This window comes from Triturus cristatus, chromosome 9, assembly GCF_964204655.1.
Source record: "Triturus cristatus chromosome 9, aTriCri1.1, whole genome shotgun sequence".
Classification (NCBI taxonomy): domain Eukaryota; kingdom Metazoa; phylum Chordata; class Amphibia; order Caudata; family Salamandridae; genus Triturus; species Triturus cristatus.
Genome location: NC_140592.1, coordinates 1,154,103,828 through 1,154,131,520, shown reverse-complemented (window position 1 = coordinate 1,154,131,520; position 27,693 = coordinate 1,154,103,828).

The following is a 27,693-nucleotide window of genomic DNA, read 5'->3' as shown; positions in this document are numbered from 1 at the left end:
ACCATCTAACACCTGTCGGGGGAGGACTGTCGCATTCCCTCCCAAAATGGCAGTCAATAATAACAGACAAATGGGTTCTTCAAATAATCCATTCTGGTTATTGCCTGGAGTTCATCAACACTCCTCCAAACATTCCTCCAAAGTCACACAAACTTTCACAGGATCACCTACACCACCTCAAACAAGAGGTACAATCCCTACTACTAAAAGGAGCCATAGAGCTTGTGCCACCACAACATCAAGGGTCGGGCGTGTATTCCTTTTACTTCCTAATTTCCAAAAAGTCTGTCTCTCTCAGACCAATATTAGATCTCAGAGAACTAAATTTTTACATACAGTCAGACCATTTCCACATAGTAACACTTCAACAGGTACTACCTCTTTTGCAAAATCCAACCTGCTCACCGCAAATTTCCCAGGTTTGGAGCAGCAGGTCAACATAACCAATTCAAGGTACCCCCATTGGAAGTCACCACTGCCCTGAGAGTCTTCACAAAGTGTCTGGCGGTAGTAGCTGCCCATCTGAGAAGACAAAGCATCCGTGTCTTCCCATACCTGGACGATTGGCTCATCAAAGCCAGCATTTATCAATAATGCCGCAAGCACACTTCTGTAGCCATTCAGTTACTTCACCAACTGGGGTTTACAGTCAATGTGTTAAAATCACATCTTCAGCCCGCCAAAACTCAAAACTATCTAGGAGCCACCTTAGATACTCAAAGGGCTCTAAACATTCAGGTGTTAATTCGCCAGTTTCAAGCAAATCAGTCACTTCCAGCTCGAGTTTTTATGCAACTGTTGGGAATAATGGCTCTTGCATCATGATCGTTCTCCATGCCAGGCTACACATGCGTCCACTTCAAGAATGCTTAGCCAGTCAGTGGAACCAGTCACACGGTCTATTAACCGATCTGGTGTTAGTAAGCATCTGACTCATCGCTCTCAGCAGTGGTGGAACACACAGAATTTGTCAAAAGGACGTCCGTTCATTGACACGGTTCCACAGACCATATCAATAGCGGACCCGTCCCTAACTGGCTGGGGAGCTAATCTTCAACAACACACAGTGCAAGGTCCGTGGAACCACCAACAAAGGTTTCTCCAAATCAATCATTTAGAGCGGATCTCAATCTTTCTAGCTCTCAATGCCTTTCAAGATCACCTGTCTGGCAAAGCTGTCTTAGTTCGAACCGACAACAACATGACGGCTATAACATACAGAAACGGGAGGGGGGGGGGGGGGGAGACACACACTTTCTCCAACTGTCCCACCTAGCCCAAGACATCTGGAAGTGGGCTATTCACCACGATATCTATCTCCTAGCGGAACACCTCCCAGGAGTCAACAACCAGATTGCGGACCTCCTCAGCAGGCAGATACACGAATGGGAACTTCACCCTCAAGTTCTCCACCCCTACTTTCAAGTTTGGGGAATCCCTCACATTGATCTGTTTGCAACAACCCAAAACGCAAAATGCCAAAGCTTTGCCTCCAGTTATCCACACCTGTTATCCAAAGGCAATGCACTATGGATGAACTGGTCGGGGATATTTGCTAACACTTTTCCACCTCTCCCACTCATTTCATTAGTGGTTCGGAAACTCAGGCAAGCATCTCTAACACTAATCCTTATAGCTCCAATATGGGCTCGTAAACCCTGGTTCACAACCCTGTTGGCACCCTCTTGTGCTGCATCAAAAATTACATTTAACTCCCGGTCTCCTCACACAGAGCCAGGGAGAAATCAAACACCCAGATCCCAATCGAACCTCGCGATATGGCTCCTTAAGTCATAGAGTTTGGTTATCTGAGCCTTCCACCAGACTGTATGAACATTATTAAGGAGGCCAGAAGGCTACCACAAGAGCCTGTTATGCAGCCAAATGGAAACGATTTGTTATTTATTGCAATAACATCAACCCTCTTGATACTTCCATACAGAACATTATCTGCTACATTTGCAGCAGTCATCATTGGCCTATACATCCATCAGACTGCATCTCGCTGCAATTAAAGCCTATTTCTAACATAGGCAACATTTATCACTCTTTAAAGTGCCAGTAATCAAAGCATCTATGGAAGGACTAAAAAGAGTTATACCACCAAGACTAACACCTGCCCCAGTCTGGAATCTTAATATAGTCCTCACAGGGTTAACTGGCCCACCATTTGAACCCATGCACAAATGTGAACTGCAGTTCCTTACTTGGAAATCCGATTTCCTCATTGCAATCACTTCATTGAGGAGAGTGGGTGAACTTCAATCACGAAACATAAAAGAACCTTTTTTCCAGCTACCAATCCCAAATTCCTACCTAAGGTAGTATCTGCATTACACATAAATCAGTCGGTTGAATTACATGTTTTCTTCCCTCAACCTGACTCCGTTGCAGAACAAGCTCTACACACCTTAGATGTTAGAAGAGCGCTGTTGTATTACACTGAAAGAACTACATCTTTTTGTAAGACCAAACAAACTCTTTGTCGCTTTTGCACCACCTCACAAGGGCAATCCTATATCCAAATCCGGTATTGCTAGGTAGATCGTTCAATCTATTCAGATTTGCTATGCAAAAGCCAAAAGGACTCATTAGCTAGGGGCTAGTATGGATTTCTTAGGAAACATCCCTTTTACTGACATCTGCAAAGCTGCAACATGGTCCACACCACACACATTCAACAAGCATTATTGTGAAGAGATGTTAGCAAGACAACAAGCTAAATTTGGCCAAGCAGTACTTAGAGTTGTCTGAAATAGCATTTGATCAGTTACAGGATAGCCACCGCTTAGGGGAGACTGCTGTATAATCTATGCATATGCAAAAAGAACTATTGATGGACAGAATGCAGAACAATGTCATACATTCACCCCAGTACAGAGATCTGGGCCTAAATCCATCGTTTTTTTGCTCACCATGCCATTCCAGATTGGACCCAGCCATATGCAAATCAGTCTTGACCCTGTGCCCAGTGGGAACAGTCCAGCCCGAACTGCCAGGCCAGGTCCTCCCTGGACTGGAAACAAGCATCCTAGGACCGGTTTCGGGGTTTCACCCCTCTTCAGCCAGCATAGCATCCTAGGATGCTTGTTTCCGGTCCAGGGAGGACCTGGCTTGGCAGTTCGGGCTGGACTGTTCCATGAGGCACAGGGTCAAGACTGATTTGCATATAGCCAGGTCTAAACTGGGGTGGCATGGTGAGCAAAAGAATGATGGATTTAACCCAGATCTCTTGACTGGGGGTGAATGTTTTGATTTGTTCTGCATTTCGTCCATCAATTGTGTGTCTTTTGCTGTATAATCTATGCATAGGCATGTGATCTACAGCTCACATGCCTCAAACGGAAAATGCTACTTACCCAGTATACATCTGTTCTTGGCATGTAGAGCTGTAGAATCTCATGCGCCCACCCATCTCTCCGGGTACCTGTTGCTGCTGTAGTTCTCTTGTTACTATTCATACATACAAATGGACATCTCTATTCTTTACTACTACTCCATTCGCTCACCCTCTGTGGGAAAACAATCTGAAGATGGAGTCGATGACCATGTGCACTATCACCGAAAGGAGGAGTCCTCTACCTCGTGACTAGGAAGACTTATTCGAAGAAAAACAAAGTGCAAACATCCGGGCCCAACACTAGATGGCGATCTGTGCATAAGCATGAGATTCTACAGCTCTACATGCCAAGAACAGATGCATACTGGGTAAGTAGCATTTTCCTTCCTACACCAATGAATTAAAACCAATGTCTTGACGGGAGTCCTCCAACCAGTGCAAACATCTTCTGAGCCCCTTCTTCTCTTTAATGAGGCACTAATGGATACATTGTTGGGTGCTCCCCTGTCAATAGATGGATTGCAAGCCACCCTTGCGACTTAGCTTCTTCTTTTTTTTTTTTTTTTGCGGCACCCTTCGTCAGAAAGCCTAGGGGTGCAGGCTTCAACCATCTGCTCTTACCCCAGCAGTGGCGGGTGCTACCTGGAAGCAGCAGTAGGGAAAAATAAAATCACTTACCCGATGGCCGACTGGCCTGCTGCCACGCTCCCCGCAGCAAATCACAACTCTGCAATGCAGTGTGGTGATTGGTCTAAGTGCCGTGACCAGCCAGGGGCTGGAGGGGTAAGCATGTTCTCCTTGCAGACTGATGCAGCCTGCATGGAGAACATGCTATGTGTTCGTGGCTGTTGGCCAATCACTCATGCTCACATAGGGAGTGCAATGGTAAGTTATTATTTTATTTTTCCTTTTTTTACACTGCATAAAGCAGTGGGCGACGCTTCTCCCCCTTGGCGGAGGAGATGCCACTGAATTCAAGCAAAAGACACACAATTCAAGCACAGTTCCCACCACTTCTCTGATAGGGAACGTAAGTGAGTGGAAACATTCGGCGAACATGTCTTTTCTTCTACCAGTTTGACCCTTTGATCTGTTAACCCCAGCTGTTGGGACATTACTCACATGCCCTTTGGGATTCTGTGGCACAAGTCCCTCCTAGTGTGCCTGAAGATCTTCGTCGAGTGCTCTCACAATTCAAGATGGTTGTGATGCTGCGAAGTTCACGATTCTTTTTGACTTGGACACCACTGATTCCATCGGGCGGGTCATAGGCACCAGTGTTGACATTCGTCGTCATGCATGGTTGCAATCAACTGGCTTCTCCAGTGGTGTCCAGTTCTCACTGATGGACATGCCCTTAGATGGAACTTTCCTGTTAGGTTGTAAAGCTGATTTGTCTGTCAAGCATTCTAAGGAGAGCAGGGCTACTGCTTGCTCTCTGGGCCTTTCTACCCCACCTCGCTAACAGCAACAGTTCCATCTGTCTTTTCGCTGTATTGGCCATGGAGCTCACCCGCCCCAACTTCCAAACGTCTTTAGAGTAAGTTATCTGACGTTCTTGTGTTTGTTTGGTCTCTTGCCAGACAAGACTTAACTTAGTGTACAGTTAAGTTATATTTCGGCCTTCTATGGTTTCCAGATCAGCCCTCGTTGTTAAAGTCAACAATGATAAGATTTTTTTAAAGGGCTGCAACACTTGTCTCCCCCCCCCCCCCCCCCCCCCCCGCTTTCTCCTTGAGTTATGCCCCAATGGGACCTTAATCTAGTCCTGACTTACCTGCACTCCGTTTGAGCTGCTACACAGCTGTCCCTTTCTTCTCCCTACTATCAAGACTATGTTCCTTATCGCCATCAACTCTGCACGGCGTGAGTGAGCTTCAGGCTCTTTTTGTCAATCCACCTTACACTTTCTTCTTACCAAACTGGTTCTACATACACGGGCATGCTTCCTGACGAAAGTTGTAACAACATTCTACGTTGGGCAACCCATCACCCTGCTGGCATTGTGTGCTACTCCTCACCACTCTAAGGAGTAGGATTGACTTCATCATTTGAACCCTAAGAAATCGCTGAGCTGCTACATAGATCGTACCAAAAACCACTGAGTGGATGATCAGCTCTTTGTTGGGTTCATTGGAGTGAACATGCAAGGTAGTGCAGAAGAGAACTATCGGCCGCTGAATCGGACTCCGCAGTGACAAAAAAAAAACAGCCTGTGGAAGGTCTGTGTGATCATTGTACTAGGGCAAAAACTGGGACCACTGAATTGGTAGGTGGAGGTCGTATCCTAGGCATTTGTCAGGTGGCTATGTGGGCGTCCCTCCATACATTCACAAAGCAATATTGCTTGGACAGTCGGGTTCGCTGGCCAGAGCATTTGCCCACTTGGTCCTACAGGAGTTTTTGGGTTTAATCCATTTACCCACTCATCTCTGAATAGGTATTGCTTTGGTATTTTTCTAAAGGTGAGGAATCTGTGTTTAGAAGTTCTATCAGAAGAACAAGTTACATACCTTCAGTAATGCTCTTTCTGGTAGAGACTGTTGAGCCTCAGATTGCTCTCCAACCCCCCCATCCTCCCCATTCTGTGATTGAACTCTATCCATTAATAAGATCTCAAGTCTAGGAATCTGCACACTTCCTACCAATTTGCTTTAGGGCAGCTACATCTGGGGCACAGAAAGTCTTGAAAGCATCTGACATATCACTGGAGATGCGTCTATATAGGCCATGCACATCATTTCTGGAGAGAAATGGCGTCATTACAGAGCTGCAGGTCACCTCATTTTGGTGCGCTGAGGTACTACTGAAAAGTTTCTGGATCCAGTCTAAAGCCTTGGGAATACTCAAAAGGTGAGAAATCTGTGGCTAGATAGTCTGCCAGGAAGAGCAATACCGAAGGTAAGTAATTTGTTCTTTTAAACTAAAAAATGAAACAAACCCCCACTAAAATTTACAAGTTAGTTAATTTAAGAAACTAGAACTTGTGCCCCCACGTGGACTGTTGTAATTTCAGTTGTCATCCGTGATATAAGTGATGTCCTAGAACATGTCATGAGCGATGTAATACGTGAAGTTGTGAGCAGTATATGGCGAGGGTAGGAGTTAGTTACATCAGTTTACCCTAAATGGTGAATTTCAGTGTTCTAGTATTTTTAGTTCACTATTTTACATTTAAACTGACATTTTCACGTAGGTATATAGTCACTAACATTTGTTTTCAGTGAATTTTTTTAATGTAAATTAAGCTATTACCAGGCCGAACGATGTCACTTTAACCATTGTTTTTTTCAGTGAATATATACTTATCTAATGTGTGTGTATAGATATAGATAAAGATGGATATACATTTATATAGCTAAAACTGAGAATTTAAAAAAAGTGATACTATTCAAGGTGATGGCAAGATTGCTTGTGTTACATTGTGATGTTTGTTAAATGTATCATATGGCATTTGCATGATCTTTGGGGATTATGGTTGTGGAGTAGCATCTTGGTTCAGCGATGACCTAAATCATTTGACATCTGGTGCAGAATGTTGCTGCTGTGTTATAAACCAATGCTTGTAGAACTTATCCATCCTTTTTAGGTTTCGCCTGCACAGTACTTGCTCTGTGCTTGAGAAATCTATTGTTTTTAATATGAACTTAAAAGGGTCTTGCATCCCGCTTCCTCTTTTTCCTGGCTTCTCATTGGTTCCTATGCATGCCACTTACCTTTCCACCATTTCTGTTGGCTGAAACATATTTTCCTGCGTTTTACCAGTGCTTGTTCCTCATCTGCGCCTCTTATCAGTTTCCCGCCACCGAAATACTGTTAACATCCACTTTGGTGGAACTATATGTTCGAGGCATATGAGCTGCAGATTAAACACTGTGCCTAGATCGCCATCTGGTGTTGGGCCCGAAGTTGTTTTTCTTCTTGGAAAGTCTTTGGAAGTCACGAGGTATGTGACTCCTCATTTGGATCATACTGCGCATGGGCTTCGGCTCCATCCTCAGATTGTTTTTTTCCGCCATCGGGCTCGGATGTGTTCGCGCTCCGGTTCCGAACCGTTTCCAGTTCTCCTAATCGGCGCGAAATCCTTCCCTTCACCGGTATTATTCTCGATCGCGATCTCCCCACTCGACGCGACTCATTATTAGACGTCTTCGATTCCGGTCGTCGACGCAGGCCTTCGGGCCTACCTCGGCTCCGGTCCTGGCTCATGGAAAGGACTCCATTTAAGTGTCCTCGATGTGGGTCCAAATTTCCCCACACCGATCTCCATGAGGTGTGCAACCTCTGCCTCTCCCCAGAACACGAGGCACAAGACTGTCCGGCTTGCAAATCCTTCCGGTCCAAAAAGACCATTCGGGACCGAAGGGCGAGGAGAACCATGGCACACTTGTCGACTGCAATCCCAGACGACCTCTTCGGAGAAGGCGACGATGTTCCCGAGGACCAGCACACCGAAGAGGGCCTCGTCAGCGCCTCCGAAGCCGACTAAGATGTCGAGGACATCACTCCGGCACAGAGGGGCGTGAGTACTAACATCGATCCCCACCCCCCACCCTCGACTGCATCGAAAAAGGCTTCGGTCACGCCTTCGCCCTCGGGCCTAGGCACAACCAAAGACACTGCTTCACATACCTCGCTTTTGGGCCCGGTTAAGAAGCCCACCAAGCCTTCTGGCAGCTCGGGCTCGAGCCAGCCTGCCGTCTGTGCCAAGAAACACTCCTCCGCACTGGCACAGAAAAAGAAGATGGCTTCCTCTTCCTCCTCCGCGCCATTAGCTCCTCGGTAACGACAACATCCCTGGAACCGAGCAAAAAATCCAAAGCCATCGACACCCACACCTCGAAGCCGAAAGTCATCTCGGAACCAAGGAAACAACCGGACTTTTCTAAACCACACAGTTCAAAACAACGAACTGATGACTCCAAGACTAAAAAACCTACGGCTTCGGCGCCGACGGATCGGCCCCTCACAGAGGAACTATTTCGGCCCAATCCACTCCAAAAAACACTTATCAAAGACCCTAAAACTGGACATTTGATGCTCAGCATCAAGAAGAGACCACTGTACAAGCCTGCTCCACCTCCAAAGAGAAGAGACTTTGCTACCTCCCCTTTGAGACTACCCTCACCCTCTCCTCCTCCTCCACCGCCTCCATCTCCTCCGCCTCCCCCACCTCATCATTCCCCCACACCCTCTCCGGATGAGGATGATGTCTACGACGACACAGGGGACGGACCCCATGACCAACCCACAGGGGGACCCCACTCCTACATGCTCCCCAGACCCATGGGACGACTACAACATCCAAGACGTCCCTAACGTCCCGCAGGACGACCTTTACCCTTCAAGACCGTCCCCCCCGCAAGACACTATGGGGTTTAACCAACTGCTCCATAGGGCTGCACACTACCACGGAGTTGATCTCCATACAGACCTTGTGGACTTCCTCCTAGATACTTTTGATACTACACACAGGACCACTTCCATTCTGCCCATGCTTAAAGGGGTTATCAAACACGCGCCAGAGGTCTTTAAAGACCCGGTCAGAGCCAGGGTCATCAACCCTCGGATCGAAAAGAAGTATAAGGCTGCCCCTACAGACCCCACCTACATCAGAGGGCCCACACCACTAGACTCCCTAGTAGTCTCCACTGCAAGGAAACGTGCAAACTCCCAGGCATCAGGCGAGGCACCACCACCTGATAAAGAGTCCAAACTCCTAGATGCCTCTGGCAAGCGAACTGCATCCCAGGCTGCCAACATATGGCACATTGCAAACACCCAAGCGCTTTTAGCACTATATGACAGGGCACATTATGATGAGCTAGAAGCCGTAATGCAACACCTCCCTGACAAATACAAGAATAGAGCCAACGAGCTAATCCAGGAGGGTAAAACCATCACCAACACCTCCATACGCTGCGCCCTCGATGTTGCTGACACCGCCTCTAGGGCAATTAATACCAGCGTCCTCCTCCGTAGGCATGCCTGGCTACGGATTTCGGGTTTTAAACCCGAGGTGCAGGCTTCCATCCTCAACCACCCTTTTGACCAAGAACATCTCTGGCCCAAACGTTGACGTTGCCATTGAGAAAATGAAGGACGACACCGATATGGCAAAGTCTATGGGAGCCTTACAGTCACACCCTCCTAGGCGCTCCTTTTGCCGTTCTTCCTTTCGAAGCACCTCCAGAGGCTACTCCTCTGACTGCGCCTCTACTTCCTATAAAGCCCCTACACAATCCACCTTCACTAGGGGCTACCAGAGAGGTGGCTACAGGGGTAACAACAATAAAGGCAGAGGCAAAACTAATTCCTCCCACTCTGCCACCACCCCTACCCAATGACTTCCCTCCACTTCCCCCAGACCATCCCACTCCAGTCGGGGGCAGACTCCACAATTTCCTTCATGTCTGGGCTACTATCACCTCAGACAAATGGGTAACACAAATAATTCGGTCAGGCTACTGCCTCGAACTAAAATCTATCCCCCCAAACATTCCACCCAAACATCACCCAATGTCACAGGAACATTTGTCACTTCTAAAGCAGGAGGTAATCTCCCTCCTACAAAAGAGTGCGATAGAGCTTCTGGATTTAAGCTGCAGCCGTCGGCTGGAGGCTTGGGGCAGGTCAGGGGTCGCCAGATCTCGGGTCAGGTCAGGGGTTGCCGGATCTCGGGTCAGGGTTGCCAAGGTGACCTCCTTGTGTTGTTTGTCCACTCGAGCCGTGGACGGCAGGTGCAGAGTGGGGCAGATTTGCGATATCTTCCCAGACCCAAAGGTTGCAGGTAAACAAATCTGCTGTTCATGGGGAGACAAAGTCTTCATGCTTGAAGGAAGGCAGGTCCTCCAGGGTTTTCGAGGTTGCTGGCTGCAGGACACACCGGGATTTCGCAGGAGCAGGTTCAAGGTGGAGACAGGCCGGTAGGGCTAGGGCCAAGTCAGTGGGTGTCTTCTTGTTAGCTTCGGCACGGCTGTTCAAACCGTCTTCTTCTTTTGTTGTTGCATGTTCTTGTCTGAGGAAGCAAGGTATAGGGTTGCACCTAAATAATAGTTTTAGGGGCGTTACAGGTAGGTAAAAGGCAGGAACCGCTGGGTCCGTTCCCCCCCCCCCCCCCCTATTATCCCACCCTCCGGGGGGGTGGGCATGGAGCTGACCCTTGGCTGAGTCCCCCCCATCTTCAAGATGGCATGGACTGAGAGTTGTGCTTCACCTTGCCTTCCCCACCTGAGGGGTGGAGTTGGCAGAGGTGGGCACGCCTCTCTTCCTCACTTGTTTTTCCCGCCGGTTCTCCCTCCCAAAGTGGGGGTCAGAACCAGTGGGGACTAGTTGCTGAAAGCAGCAACTGGCCTGGGGAAGCTCACAAAGGCGGCAAGCCTTTGAAGCTTCCCCTTCGTGAACCCTGCCCATCCTGGGGGAGGAGGCTTGGCACCTCATCCCAGGATGTGCATTGTTTCAGGCCCCAGAGAGCAGCATGCTCTCGACCCAGGGGTCCAGAAACATGTCTGGTGTTGGCAGCTGAAAGCAGCCACTCAGCCTGGACACTAGAGGTGGGTTAGTTTTCAGGGCGCATCTCTAAGATGTCCTCTATGTGCATTTTTCATTAAATCCCACCCTGGCATCAGTGTGGGTTTAATGTGCTGAGAAGTTTGATACCAAACGTCTGTTTTCAGTGTAGCCATTATGGTGCTGTGGAGTTCGTAATGACAACCTCCCAGCACCATATACTCTTAATGGCAGCACTGCACTTAAAATGTCTAAGAATGGCCTCAGACAATGTAGGGTTACAGCGCTCATGCACCTGTACCCTCACCACTGGTATAGTGCACCCAGCTAGAGGGGTGACTGACCTATACCAGGGCTGTGGGTTGTAGGCATGGCACTCAGAGGTGTGTGCCATGTCGACTCTTCACTTTGTTCTGCACCACAACGCGCATCCTGCAAAGGCAGTGTGTGAGTGTAGTGGTACAAGACCTCTAAAGGTGGTATAACAAATGCTGCAGCTCTTAGAGGACTTCTCTGGTCACAGTGCCCTGGGTACCTGTGGTACCATTTACCAGGGGCAGACCTGTGGCCAGAGATGCCAATTGGATTTAGGCTTCAATGCAGTTTTAGGGAAAGAACATAGACCCTGAGTATCTGATTAGCAGGAGCCCAGGGCACACTCAAAGTACATCAGCAATTCAGCAAAAAGTGGGGGAAACCATGAAGAAAGAGGGCACTTTCTCTCAACATCCCCCAATGAAAGAGGATGAGACTAACCTTTCCCTAGAGAGTCTTCATTTTCTAAGTGGAAGAACCTGGAAAGTCCATCTGCATTGGCATGGGCAGTCCCAGGTCGGTGTTCCACCACAAAGTCCATTCCCTGTAGGGAGATGGACCACCTCAACAGTTTAGGATTTTCACCTTTCATCTGCATAGCCATCTTAGAGGTCTGTGATCAGTTTGAGCCCAAACAAGTATGGTCTCAGCTTCTTCAGGGACCAAACCACAGCAAAGGCCTCCCTCTCAATGGCACTCCAACGCTGCTTCCTGGGGAGAAGCCTTCTGCTTATAAAAGCAACAGGTTGGTCTTGGCCTTCATCATTGGTCTGGGACAGGACCGCTCCTATCCCTAGCTCAGAGGTATCAGTCTGCACAAGGAACTTCTTGGCATAGTCTGGAGGTTTGATGAGAAGTGGTGCTGAGCACATAGCCTCTTTCACGGTGTCAAAAGCCTTTTGACAACTAACTGTCCAGTTTACCCTTTTGGGCATCTTCTTGGAGGGGGGGTTCTGTGAGGGGAGCCACAATGGACCCATATACCTTCACAAACCTCCTGTAGTACCCAGTCAAGCCAAGGAATGCCCAGACTTGCGTTTGGGTTGTTGGAGCTGCCCAATCCAGGATGGCCTGGATCTTGGGCTGTAAGGGTTGTACCTCTCCTCCACCAACAAGTTGGCCCAAGTACACCACAGTTCTCTGCCCTATCTAGCATTTGGATGCCTTGATAGTTAGGCCTGCAGTTTGAAGGGCATTTAAAACCTTCCCAAGGTAGATCAGGTGATCCTGCCAGGTGGAGCTAAAGACAGCAGTATCATCTAGATAAGCTGCACTAAATGCACTAAAGGACTTGGTTCACCAACCTCTGGAAGGTGGCAGGGGCATTCGTTAAACCAAAGGGCATAACAGTAAACTGATAGTGCCCATCAGGTATGGAGAATGCTGTCTTTTCTTTTGCTCCTGGGGCCATGCCAATTTGCCAGTACACTGCAGTTAAGTCAAAGGTACTTAGACATTTGGCTGCACCCAATTTGTCTATCAACTCATCTGCTCTTGGGATAGGGGAGCATCTGTCTTGGTGACAGAGTTGAGCCCTCTATAGTCCACACAGAACCTCATTTCTCTCTTTCTATCCCGTGGATGAGGTTTGGGGACTAGAACCACTAGGCTGACCCAGGGGCTCTCAAAGGGTTCAATAACCCCGAATTCCGGCATCTTGCTGACTTCAGCTCTGATTTTTTCCTTGACTTAATCAGACTGTTGATAGATTTTGTTTTTGATAGGTGAGCTGTCACCAGTGTCCACATCATGGGTATACCAGTTTGTCTGACCAGGGGTCAAGGAAAAGAGCGTAGCATACTGCAAGACTTGCTTGCAATCAGTCTGCTGTTGGGCACAGAGGGTGTCTGAAGAGAACGCCATCCACTGACCCATCTTTTGGGCTGTATGAGAGGAGGTCAGAGAGAGGTTCACTCTGTCTCCTGATCCTCATCAGTCACCATCATCATGGTGATGTCAGCCCTGTCATGGTAGAGCTTTAGGCGGTTCACATGGATAACCCTTTTGGGTGTCCTGCTTGTGCCCAGGTCAACCAAGTAGGTGACCTCACTCTTTTTCTAGGATAGGGTAAGGGCCACTCCATCTGTCCTGGAGTGCCCTTGGTGACACTGGCTCTAAAACCCATACCTTTTGCCGAGGTTGAAATTCAACCAGTGCAGCTTTTTGATCATTCCAGTGCTTCTGAAGCTCCTGGCTGGCTTCATGATTTTTGGATGCCTTTTCCATGTACCCCGCCATTCTGGACCTTAGGCCAAGCACATAGTCCACAATATCTTGTTTGGGTTCTTGGTGAGGCTTCATCCAACCCTCTTTTACAAGACAGAGTGGTCTCCTTACATGATGGCCAAACAGAAGTTCAAAGGGGGAAAACCCTACTCCCTTCTGTGGCACTGCTCTGTAAGCAAAAAGTAGGCAGGGTACGAGGAAATCCCATCTCCTTTTGAGTTTTTCAGGGAGCCCCATAATCATGCCTTTCAATGTCTTGTTGAATCTTTCAACAAGGCCATTGGTTAGTGGGTGATGGGGTGTAAGTAAACTTGTACTGCACTCCACACCCTTTCCACATGTGTTTTAGGTAAGCAGACATAAAGTTGGAACCTCTGTCTGAAACCACCTCCTTAGGAAACCCTACCCTGGTGAAGACACCAATGAGGGCCTTGGCTACTGCCGGAGCTGTAGTAGTCCTAAGGGGAATTGCTTCAGGGTACCTAGTGGCATGATCCACTACTACTAGAATGAATTTGTTCCCTGATGCTGTGGGAGCTTCAAGTGGACCCACTATGTCCACACCTACTCTTTCAAAGGGAACCCCCACAACAGGTAGCAGGGGGGCCTTTGAGAGGCCACCTATCTTGCCAATGGCCTGACAGGTGACACAGGAGCTGATAAACTCCTTTACTGTTTGGTTTGGCCCAGATGACCAGCTAGGGGAATGTCATGAGCTGAAGTTAGGAGAAACGCCCTGTCCTACTGAGGCACTACCACTCTCCAAGTGGCTCAAGGTTTGGGGTCTCTGGCCTCAGTGTACAGTAGTCCCTCTTCCCAATAAGCTCTGTGGGTACCACTGACCTCTCCCTTTTCCTATGCAGCAGCTTGCTGCCTCAGGCTTTCAAGAGTTGGACAGTCCTGCTGTCCAAGGCACAGCTCTTCCTTAGAGCGTTCCCCTGGGCCTAAGAGATCAACCTGGTAAGGGTCAAGCTCCATGGGCTCAGTTCCCTCTCGGGTGTCCAAGTCTTCTCCCTGAGGAGAGGGGTCCTGATCCTTTTGCTGTACAGAAGCTAGTTCCCCACTCTTCTTACCTTTTCTCTTGAAAGGTTGGCCCATACTTTTAGGCTCCAACACTTCTTTTTCACTCTGTCTCTTGCTCTGCTCTTGTTTTTACACATACCAATTCAGGGATGTCCAGCATTGCTGCATGGGTTTTCAGTTCACCCTCAGCCCATGCTGAGGTTTCTAGGTCATTGCCAAGCAGACATGCAGCTGGTAGCTTTGGAGAGACCACTACCTGTATCAGGCCAGTAACCCCCCACCCCTGTCTGTCACCATAGCCATTGCATGGTTAGTGATAACACTGTCAGCATTGGTGACTGGGTAAGTTCTCCCAGTCAAGTGGCCAAAAACCTAAAACTCGCCCTAGCCCCGCTCTGGACCAAGATAATAAACTGCGCCCTGAGTACCGGAGTCATGCCTGACAGTCTCAAAATCAGCCAAGTCACGCCATTACTAAAAAAAAAAAAAAACGGCCCGACACAATCGATTTTAATAATTTAAGACCCGTCTCAAATCTCCCACTCCTAGCTAAAATCCTGGAGAGATGTGTTCTCCTTCAACTTACTCAACACATGGACAGTACCAACCTTCTAGACCCTCATCAATCAGGTTTCAGAAAAGGTTGCAGCACAGAGACCGCGATCCTTAATGTCATAGATGATGTCCACAAATCACTCAATTCGGACCACTGCTGTCTACTCATACTCCTGGACCTATTGGCAGCCTTCGACACAATTGACCACAAACTAGGTTGACCACAAACTACTCATTAAGGTACTTCAAGAAAGGGTAGGATCGGAAGAGGTGGTATTACAGTGGTTCGCCTCCTTTCTACAGAACCGCACCCAAAGAATACAAATCAAAAACTTCTCTTCTGACATACTCCCGTCAGCAGGGGTGTCCCCCAAGGATCAAATCTCTCCCCGCAACTATTCAACATCTACAGTGAACCCTTCACCACCATACTAAAAAAAACAACATCCCTTTCCGCCTCTATACGGACGATATCCAGATCTATCTTGAAACCTCCTCCACTGATGCCATTCAGAGACTAAATGACACTTTAAGAGAAGTCCAACATTGGCTATACCTCAACCACCTGAAACTCAACCAAGACAAGACAGAAATCCTCCTAATCTCCAACAAGGAGCAGAAACCCCAAATCACAGAATGACTAAAAGCTATTGATGCTCTCAACTGCAAGCTCACCCTGGCCGATTCCGTAAAATCGCTGGGAATCACTCTGGTCCCAAAACTAGACCTGGCCAAACACATCAATAACACCGTAATGAGCGCCTTCTCCAACCTAAAACTACTCAATAAAATAAAACCCTTCATCCCTCCCAACGACCTCAAACAAGCTACTCAATCCCTGGTGCTGTCCAGACTGGACTACGGGAATGCAACCCTCACAGGAACAGCAAAATCTCACTTAGCTCCCCTCAGATCTACTCTTAATGCAGCAGCTAGAATGGTCACCGGAGTAAAGAAATATGAACACATCTCGCCCGCACTCTGAGAACTAAAATGGCTCCCAATCGAATTGCGTGCCAACTTCAGAACTGCCTGTCTCGCGCACTAAGCTCTACACAATGGGAAACCCGCCTACCTGGCCTCCAAACTCAAGAAGGCCGGTCAGACAAGGAACCTCAGGAGTACCAACACTCTACTTCTCATCACTCCGAAAACTCGCAAACAAAAAACCTTATCTCGATCTTTCTCAGGAAATGCACCCAAAATCTGGAAGTCCATTCCAGTCCATATCAGGACTACCCGCTCTTTTCTAAAATTCAAAAGGCAGCTCCAAGACCTCTTGCTCAACCGATCTCTTCCGAATGGATAGCTGCAGCCCAATTGCAGAATCTTGCCCATTGCAGCACACAACCACTTTGACACGAAGACTTCTAGCTCACCCTCCTCCAGAATCTGTCCTTTGCCCCCCTCCCCGCCCCCTTCCTGAATGGATCTCATCACGAGTCATTGTGTTTATTACTGCTATATCGTGTGATTCTGTGCTATTAACATTGTACAGCGCTCTGCTACTTCCGACTCGTCATGAGTCAATGTGTAGACTATTGCCATATTGTGCGATCTCTTCGCTACTATTGTTGTAAAGCCCTCCGGTCTGGCCAGCGCTATATAAAACTCTCAAATAAATACATAAATAATGGGAAACCAGTGCGTCTCTCACCATAGTGACCTTGGCACCTGTATCCCTCAGAGCCTCTATCCTAGTTCCATTAATCCAAGGGTATTGTAAGTACTTCTTTAAGTTGGGTGGCCACACAGCTACAGTGGCAAACTCAACTTCCCTTCTGAAAGTAGAACTGCGTCAGTGTGCAACCCGATTTGCTCTTGGCACACTGTTGATCCCATCTGGAGACTTGCTACCCCAGGAGTAGCTGTAGTAGGACTAGGGGCCTTCTTGTTTAGGCAAGCAGCATCTCCAGTTAAGTGTCCCAACTTCTTACAGTTGTTACACCAGGCCTTTAAAGGATCAACGTTCTTTCCCCTGTACCTATTATTGGACTGGGAAGAGTTGTGGGACCCACCCCCCTGTGCAGTTTTTGTGGCCCTTTTGAAGGCTTTTTATCTTGCGGATTCTCACCACATTTCCTTTGGGGAGGTTTTGTAACCCCTTTCTTTTGGTCACACCCAGTGTTTGTTTTCATCACCCTTTTCTTGACCCAGTAGTCTGCCTTCTTTCCCAATTCTTTGGGAGAAATTAGACCTAGGTCTACCAAATGCTGATGTAACTTTTCATTAGTGCAATTACTTAAAATATGTTCTTTCATAAACAGATTGTAAAGTCCATTGAGATCATGCACATTGTGTCCAGTTAACCAATCATCTATGGTTTTAACTGAGTAGTATACAAAGTCAATCCAGGATTAGTTTCGGGTTTTGTGAGCCCCCTGAATCTAATTCTATATTCCTCAGTTGTGAGTCCAAATCCCTCAATCAGACTTCTCTTCATGAGGTCCTAAGACCCAGCATCTGCACCAGAAAGGGTCAGGAGTCCATCTCTGCAGTTACCAGAGAACAAAGGAGTGCCCCCCGTTGTGACTTCTTCACTTTTCTAATTTCACAAGCCCTCCCAAAGACTGTGAACCATGTTTTGATATCAACACGCTTCATATTTAGGGACAATCCCTGTGGGGATTTTAAGATCATAAGATTGCTCTTTATCCTTATTAAGTAAATTGAAGGGGACTCTCTGCTGTTCTTCAACGTATCGGACGCTATGCTGTTTGTTGGGGGCTGGAGGCTGATTGACTAACCCACGGGACTGCGAGGACCACGGAGCATTGCGCTCCACTAACTCTGCTCACCTGGTTCCTCTTCCCGCCTGGTTCCTCCCTCCACTGCCACGCCTCGCGGCCCCCGCTGCGCGGGCGCCGCTCGTTGGCCTCAAAGCGTATAAAACCTTGGCTGGGGCTACTCAACGGTGGGACTCTCTGCTGTTCTTCAACGTATCGGACGCTATGCTGTTTGTTGGGGGCTGGATGCTGATTGACTAACCCACGGGACTGCGAGGACCACGGAGCATTGCGCTCCACTAACTCTGCTCACCTGGTTCCTCTTCCCGTTCACGCCCCCTACTCCTCCCCCGGGCTTATCTCTGCCTACGCCCAAGCGCGCTAGCGGTACGCGCGCGGTACGAGGCCCGGATCGAAGCCCGGGCAAAGGGCGGGCCCTCTGTGGCCCTCAGAGGCCAGAGGAGGGTGGGCTGGGCCATAACCCTTAGTCGGTTGTACTTCGCTCCCTTGTGCCCTTACTGGTAGGATTATAGGCCATGAACTGTCGTGAAACCAGAAGCATGGCCGCTGTAGGAGCTAAAAAACTTACAGGAACCTTGGATGATTTTATTACTCGCACTCATGCACTAATTGATGAGGGTATAACTCTAATGGATAGGAGAGTGTCCCAAGACCTGGCCATGGCCAAACGATCCTCCTTGGGCCTTATAGCACAGGCACAGACACCCAACACTGATTCTCGGACAGATATACAGGTCCTAGTACATAGTACTGGAGAGACTGGGGATCTTGACGCTTTAAACAACTCGCAGGATCTGGAGGCTTCTCCTAACCTTCATTTCCCACCAGAATGCGGAGTGCAACAAAGCGAGTCAAATACCTCTAACAATATATCCGTCACAAAAGAAAGGGGTCGGACAGAAGGGGCTATCCCTAAGCAAATTCGAAAAACCAACAAATCATCTATTCATAAAGGAAAGAAGGTTCGAATTCCCCCTAACCCCCCTAACATGGATAAATTGCCAGTAGCTTTACCCAATTCCACAGAGGGATCGCATGTGATTAAGAGTGGCTTACCCCTGAGCCTTCCTGATGATACTATTATCGATCATAGCCTGGAGGAAATCCTGGAGTTGACCGGGGAAGCGGGCAACTCAGCAAAATCTCCATTACAGGAGGGCCGTGGTTCAAGCTTGAGTGATACCACTATTTTTAATATGTTAAAAATACTGCTGGAACCCTTAGAGGCTAGACTACGCTGTTTGGAAACTGTCCTAAAAAACATACATAAGGACATAAGTGCCCCTAGCTTCACCTTGAATAATAGAACTGCCCAGGTTATTATTCCAGTTAAAAAGGGCAATAAGCCTTCGGTGGCTGTTAACAAACCGCTGGAGACCGCAAAAATGACCCCCAAGAATTCCAGTAACGCTATAAATCAGGATGGCATTATTATAAAAGCCCCCAGAACCGATCAAACTCAGAAAATAGATCAATCCCTGATAACAACCAAGAGCAATTCCGCTCAGGCTACATTAAGTGATCACTTATCACAGCCTCTAAATTTTGATGCACCCGATAGAGCCAAGGGCATGGCCCGTAGAAACATCCATCTTCCCCCTGATGCCTGCCCTTACGTAATTATTCTCACTGGCGTTACTGAAATCTCTTCGCCAGAAGTTGAATCGTATCAGGCCCTAAAAAATAAAGTATGTTATTGGCTATCTAAAAATTATCCTCTCCCGCCAAACATACCGTGCAATATTTTAATGATTGAGAGAGCTCCGTGGGTAGGAGGCAATAGAAAAAACCTACAAGGGGACTGTGTAGTGGTCACCTTTGAGAATACTGAGGTGGTAGAGTTTATTTGTAGTAGTGGATCCCCTAGATTCCAGACGAGCACGGTGGTTGCTAGACCTTTGTCTTATTTTTACCTCCCACAAAATCAAGTTGATAACCGATGGAGTTGGTTAAAAGGACCCCATGACAGTAAATTTAGACAACGATCTAATCCCCCCTGGGAGTTACAACCCCATGGGTGGGAGGAGGGGTGGAATGCGGGATGGAATCAGGTAAGGAGTAGAAGAGGTAGACTACGTCAAGGCGGCCCTCTTGTTGGTTCACATTACAGCCAACCCTATCATTACCAACAGTTTACAAATGGTCTGGAAAATCCCTCGCACTTCCCAATAGCTAATCGTTTTGAATGTCTGTCAACCACAGATTGGGTTGACTGACAAACACAGAGCTTGGAACCTGATCGGAGTTCCCAGATTATTCCTACTCAACCAATTAAGGCTGTTGCTATGGAGGATTTGATTAAACTAAACACTTCCTATACCCCTGATAAAGACCCAGCGGAGGGTGGTTGTCGGGGTGCGCTTACCCCCCTTAACGCAGAGTCATCATACTGCAAATTTCTAACCTGGAATGTGGCAGGTTTAAATGTAAAGGCTCAAGACCCCATATGGCAAGGGTTTGTAAAACAATATGACGTCTTGGCAATCCAAGAAACATGGGATACCACTAGAAGCTTCTCATTGGATGGTTTTTGTAGTTTTTCAACCCCAGCAGTGCCAGGAGCAAGAGGCAGAGCAAAGGGTGGCTTACTTACACTATGTTCTCTGAACTTAACGGGGGTCTTTAAAAAATTAGATTCCGCACCCATGAATACGTTAGTTGTGGAGTGGATTTTATCTGATACTAAAGTTTTTTTGATCATTAATTTTTATAACTCCAAGGAGGTTTCTCATGCGAATGAGCATTTGACCTCCTTGTTAGAATTCCTGTCAGTCTATAGACAAGATTGCAATTCCGTCCCAGAGATGGTAATCCTGGGTGATTTTAACATTCATCCCTGTGAGGGAGATTGTTTTAATGATAGATATGGGGGCTTACCGACCGAGGGCATTCCCCATTTTGAACACACAAACGAGGGTGAGTGCCTGGAGACTTTTCTTGCAAACTTAAATCTATTTGAAATTGAGCAGGGCAAAAGTGAACCCAGACCTCCAACATTTATTGGGAGAGACGCCAATACTGTCATAGACTATATTTTTGTATCATCCGGGGTCATGTCTAAGGCACGTGAGTATAGGGTTGTTACTGCTAGTTTCAGTGATCATCACCCTGTCCTCTTAGTGCTGGACCTAGATTGTTTCCGGATTAGCAGATCAACAAGTGTGGCAGTTCCAAATGTTCTGACAACTAAGGATCAGGGAAGGCGCCTTAAGTGGGGGATGATTGTCCCTGAGCAATTCTTTCAAATATTAGCCCAAGAGGCGGAGGCTAATTTGGCAGTGTGCCTAGATCCAACTGCCCCTGGTTCTGATGTTATGGTAGCGTATGAGGAAATATGTACAAGGATCTCTAAGAACTTGGAGTTAAGGCCAGGCGCTCTAAGGAACAAGAAGATCTTTAAATGGTTTAACAAGGATTGCTCGCTAAAACACAGTGCCCTGTTGAAAGCATTAAAACATAAACCCAGAGATAGGCCCTTAGTGACCAAACTAAGGAAAGAATACAAAATTGCAGTTACTAATCGCAAAAACCAAATTAAGGAGGAAGCTTGGGATAGTTTACTGTCCACTGATGTATTGAGAGATAGCAAAAAGTTTTGGGCCTTGGTGAACCAGCCTTTCTTTTCCGAGGATGGGAAAACTGATATGGACTGTGTGATCGAAGATGGAAGATGGCTTGGCCACTTTAAACAGATTTATGAATCCACAGCATTAACGCCACCAGTCAGTACCCATGCTACACCTCACCTGAAGTTTAACATCACTGAGGTTGAGAGGGCGATTAAAGATACAAGTAAACATAAGGCCCCGGGCCCGGATGGGGTCCCTGCAGATCTTTACATCCAGTATCCGCAATTTTGGTCAAAAATACTAACCAATGTGTTTAATGCGATACCTGCAGCTGGTTTTCCTTCCTCCTGGTCTACCTCCATTATCGTGCCTATTTTTAAGAAAGGGAATAGGGGGGACCCTGCCTGCTATAGACCAATCTCCCTGTTGGACTCTGTCGTTAAGATTCTGGGCAGAGTTATTTTGCAAAGAATGGGGGACTGGCTAGGGGAGAGCGGGACCCTATCGGACTTACAGTACGGTTTCAGAGCACATAGAGGGACCATGGACCAATGTTTAAACCTTCACCTTATCATTAGTAAATACACTGTGGCGAAGGGTGGGCTTCTTTATTTGGGATTTATGGATTTATCTTCTGCTTTCGATTTGGTAAATCGCTCAAAACTTTGGATTATTTTGCGAGACATGGGTTTGGATAGCACCTTGGTTAATTTTTTGCACGACCTTCACCAAAATCTGTCGGCCTCGGTTAGGGTCACAAGGGAAGGGAGATGCACTGCGAAGTTTAGGTCAGGAAGAGGGGTCAGACAAGGCTGCATTCTGGCCCCTCTCCTTTTTACACTATATATTAATTCCTTGGGGAAATCTCTGGATTCAGCTACCTTGGACATACCGCATATGGGGGGGCTACCCATTCCGGTACTGCTGTATGCGGACGATGCCGTCCTTGTAGCTCGGACTGGTACGGGCCTGCAAAGATTATTAGATCATTTTGGTGGTTTCATGGAAGCCTTGGACCTAAAGATCAACACCACTAAATCCCATGTTATGGTTACAGGCTCACGGAGGAAAAACATGAAGATTAGAGCCTTTAGCTGTAACAATTCCCCAATTTCGAGGGTACCCTTTTTTTGTTACTTAGGAGTCACTTTTGATGAGAAAGGAACTTGGGGTGCCCAACTAAAGTTAAAGGAGAATGGTGTAAGTAGATCTACCACAGCTCTTATGCATTTTGCTAAAAGATTGGGTTCGAGACCCATGGAAGCCATGACTTGTATTTATAGAGCCAAATGTGTGGCAATTGCATCCTATGGGGCAGACATATGGGGCTACGTTTCAGCCCCAGGCATTCAAATCGTAGAAAACAATTTTATACGAGCCTTGTTATCACTCCCGAAATCATCCCCGACATATTCAATACATAACGAAATAGGTTTGGGTTATGTCACCGATCTCCTAAAAATGTCCCCACTGTTATGTTGGATTAAAACCTGGACAAACGAGGAGATCACATTGAACCACTGCATTCTTAAAGATTGCATGTCTTTGGACAAAGCAGATAGTATACCTTGGCTAGCGTATGTTAGAGCGGCATGCGCTAGGCTAGGTCGCCCGGATATGTACTCTTCTCCACAGAACCTTAAAAAAGAAGATGTAAAGTGGGTCAAGCAGCACTTTCGAAATATGTTGGAAGCTGAGAGGGAAACGGTTGAGCTTTGTAAACCAATGGTAAGATCACTTTACCAACTTTCGTCGTCTTTGGCCATGGAACCTTATTTAAAATATGTTACTAAACCATATCATCGTTTTCTACTTATAAGGTTCAGGTTCAATCTGATACATCTTGTGCTTGGCTCGTATACAAAGTGGGGTATCCCAGAAGAATCCCCACCCTGCTCCTGCGATTTTTTCTCTACACAGGATACCCTGCACCTAGTGATGCTTTGTGATCATTATTTGGTGGCCCGCAAAAAATTTCTTTTTCCTATTCTGAAAGACTTAAATTTTGCGCAGGTACGGCCGGCTCTATTATATTTACAGATGTTGAACTCGGTACAGGTTACATATGGTGTAGCGTGTTTTTTGGTAGCAGCCGCTAGACAAAAGAAAATCAGTCTGGCCACAAAGATCAATCACCAAACCTGACATTTGTAAATTTGGCACTCCTCATTTTTATTGACATGTTCTTTTTATTTTAGGATTTGCAATCATTTCTTAAATCCGTTTTACTGAATTTTTAATGTTATCTTATGTATTTTGTATTGCTTTTATGGTTTTTAGTAACCGAATAAAGTTCTTTGACTGACTGACTGAAGTAAATTGCTGCCACCATTGGTGGGTGCTAGGCCCATCTCTGCCCTCTCTTTCTAGAGCCAGCAACCTGGTCTCTGGATCCAGTCTTTTGGTCAGCCTTGCTAAAAGGCTGAACCCCTCATTGAGAATGTCCTCATTGGTATCTGATCCACCCGTGTGAGATCTAGGTACTGAGAGGTTGAATCTTGGAGTCAAGGGTACTTGAACCCTTTTCTCCCTAGGAATTGGAGGGGGTTGATCTACCAAGTCATTACCTTCCTCTACGTCCTCATCTGATTTGTCTTCACCATTTTCAGATGGGTGGTCCTTAGCATACCAAGCCAACAGCTCCCATAGCTATTGTTTGGTGGGATGGGGACCCATGGTTATGTTTTTAAGTTTACATAGGGACCTTACCTCCTTGAAAGACAAGTGAAGGTAAGGGGTGAGTGAGGTCAAGCTCCTCAACCCTGTCCTCTGTGGCATTGTGGTTATCACTAACAGCTGGGTTCTTGTATTGAGACATAGTAAAAAAAAAAATCTTCTAACCCTAGCTACAATGACTTGGCTTTATTTTCTAAAATTCTATAGGGACTTAACCAAGGCCCTAACAAGACTTTTAGTAATTTTGCAAACAAATCAGAATTCTAAAGACAATTTAAGAGTTCTGTTGTGTGATCAGGTGGTAACCAAGTAGTCCAACAAATGCAAAGTAGTAGTAGTAGAGAGACTTTATTTTGATTCAAACCATAAAAGTATGCATATAAACATCACAGTTAAAAACAAATGTTAAATAGTGCCATAAATCATGTACAAAAGGAGAAAAACCGTACAATGAATTCATAATCAATCAGATGCAAATAGCGCAAAATATAGTATAATCCATATAATAATTTCCTGAGGTAGATGAGGCAGTCAAACAGTAAAGAGGCAACCTCAATGGTCCATACAGATTCTCAATTTAACAGACAGTTTTAAGAATTCAGTTACATGGAGAACACTGTCACTATACAAAAGTTGTAAATACATTAGTGCTGGTCTGATCTGATTAAAATTAAGTTTCTTTAAAAGAGCAACCAGATAGCGTTTGCGTGGGTATTCATAAAATTTACATAAAAATATAAAATGCAGCATATCCTGTGGAGACTTTCCGTCGCAGCCACAGGGAGCTGCAGCCTTGTTAAAAATATCTGTTTTAGGTCTAATTAACAGATGATGAAAGATATTTAACCTGAACCTTGTCAACAGGAACTTCTCGTGGGAGCTAAATGAGCCCGTCAGATATGGCTCCATTGTCTCGCATGTTTTTAACATGACATATTTCCTAATACTGGGTTTCAGGAGCTCCTCTCCTTCTCGTTGAGCCTTTCTCCCCATATAAAAAGCACGCTTGATTGCCTCCACATCCCCTTTTACGATCTCGCTTGGTTTTTCAAACAACTCCAGACAACCAAGTCGAGAGAAACAGGATTTCAGATATTTTAACCAGGGGGTGCACATTGCCTTATCATGGGACACAAGATCTCTCACAATCAAGCGAATTAATGGAATGTCCTGGTTCAACCACAGTTTTACCCAGCAGGTCTAAGGGCGCAGGGAAAAAATGTCACATAAATATTGTGCCCCCAATTCTTCATGTACTGCCAGATTAGATGTACCAATTGGAACACATAGACGCTTCATAAAGGCATTTTCAGCCACCTGTAGCTGTTCTCCAGCCACATAGCCCCATAATTCACTGCCATAAACAGCAGTTGCCACTGATTTTGCATTATAGAGTTTCATAATGGCATTGTTGGGCTTCTTCCCCAATTTCGATGCAAAGTTAAAAATGGTAGCGTTGACCCTTGCCAGTTCCCCTTTCTTTTTGGCCAGGAGAGGGCCGCAACTTAGTTTGGTATCAAATAGGACACCGAGATACGAGAACTATTTCGAAATGGGGATAGATACATCATCTAATTTAAATACAAAGTTCCTTCTTGGCTGTAGGCCAACTTGCATAATAAATGATTTAGAATTGTTGACCATTAGGTCTCTTTCTGTCATGAACGATTTAAAAGCATTTAATAAAGCTTGGAGACCCTTCTCGGTTCTAGAGATTAAAACCGCATCATCTGCGTATAAAAGAACAGGAATACCCCGCCTACCAACTCTAGGACAGTCGGCCTGTACCTTCTGCAAAACGGTATCTAACTCATTAATATAAAAATTTAAAAGGAAGGGGGCGAGAATACAACCTTGGCGCACACCCTTCTTAATACCAAAGTTACCAGTAGTACACAGATCCGATGAATACCTAACATTTGCACGGGTGTTACTGTGTAGGTCTACCAGAAAATTAACAATCCCACTATCCACACCCTTCTCCCTCATGGACTGCCACAGCCTTCCCCTGTTGACACAGTCGAAGGCTGATGACAGATCCATGAAGGCGAGATGGACAGTGCCCTTCTGAACAACAGTGTATTTACTTAGTATTAAGAAAAGATTAAGGCACTGAGTTATAGTAGAACGTCCACTGCAGAAGCCATACTGGGAGATGGACATGATGTTATTTTCCAGCGCCCAGTTTGTCAGTCTCTGCAGCAGAATTCTCCCCACTTCTTTCACCATAGAGTCTATTAATTAAATTGGCCTATAACAAAGAGGACTGCCCCTATCCCCCTTCTTAAAAACAGGGACAATCGTTGAGACTCCCCATGATAGGGGACAGCCAATTTCAGCAGCTGCGTTAAAGACCGACTCTAAAATGGGTGCCCAAAAGCTAGGTTCAGACTTATATAAGTCTGGTGGGATTCCATCAGGGCCAGGAGCTTTCCTGGCTGTGAGTCCCTCTATGCCCTCCAAAACCTCGCCTCTATCAAACGTGATAATTCCACCACTATTGCCAGGGAGCAAGTTAACATTTTCAGTCACCACACAGCTATACAATTGTTTAAAATGTGATTCCCACTCTTCCTTTTTTATGCAGCATTCTAGACCATCACCTGGATCCTGGACCAAAAATTGTTTTTTTACCACCGCCCAGAATCTAGAGCTGCATTTTAAAGTAGAGGGATCAAGAATCTCATTCCAGACCTCCACTCTTAAAAGATCCTAGCGTAGGGCGATGGCAGACTTATATTCTTTGCGACACAACTTTACATTCGCTTTTATTCTAGGATTGGCTGCCAAGGCTATCCTTAGATTACGTGCCGCCTTGGAACAAACGTGATTGAACCATCTCGGTCCCCCATTCTCTGTGTTTTTTACTGGGACCATCATCAGCTCAGACACCTTCTCCGACAAGCTTTGAAAAGCACTAAGAACCTGATACGGGTCTGCCCCTTCTTGAATGCAGTTCTTAATATCCTCCGTGCAGTTATCCCTAATATTTTTGTATAATAGGTCAGGAGTAATCATTGACCATCTAAGACGCCGTCTCCCATCAGTTGTGCTCAACCTGCCAGTAATACATTTCCGGTCTTCCTTAATTATCCAGGGACCCTTCAAATGAACAGTGAGTGGGTTATGATCACTGAATTCACTTTGTTCAATGGTAAAAGAGTCCACAAAAGACTGCATAGGCAAAGACAGTAACACGTAGTCAATGAAAGTACCCCTCCCATGACCTTTAAAAGTTGGGGTATCAAAGCACTTTGTGGGATCCCTCAGTGCCATAGCCAAAGAAAGATCTAAACTGCTCAATAAATCATTAAAAAGTTCCCCTTCCAACGTATGTTCCAAATGCAAACCGCCAAGGCGGTCACACTGCAGATCCATTAAACATTTCGACAGGGGGTCGCCACAAGGATGAACATTAAAATCTCCCATAATCATAAGGTTATGGAGGCATTCCCTTAATGAAGAATTAATAAATACATTTAGTGCAGATATTTGGTTAGGACCTGTGTTATCATTGACAGCATTATAAAAGTTCACCAAACCAGCCAGACAATTTTCTCCATTCAGTACTGAACCCATAAATCCAGTAAAATTCTACGAATTTTACAAGAGAGTGTGGCGGAAATAAAAGTCACCAAACCCCCCTTAGGCCTGCCTCTACTTGATGCTATTGCAGGAACATAAAAGGCCTTGTACCCTTCAAGGAAAAAGTCACAATCCTCTAGCCAGGTCT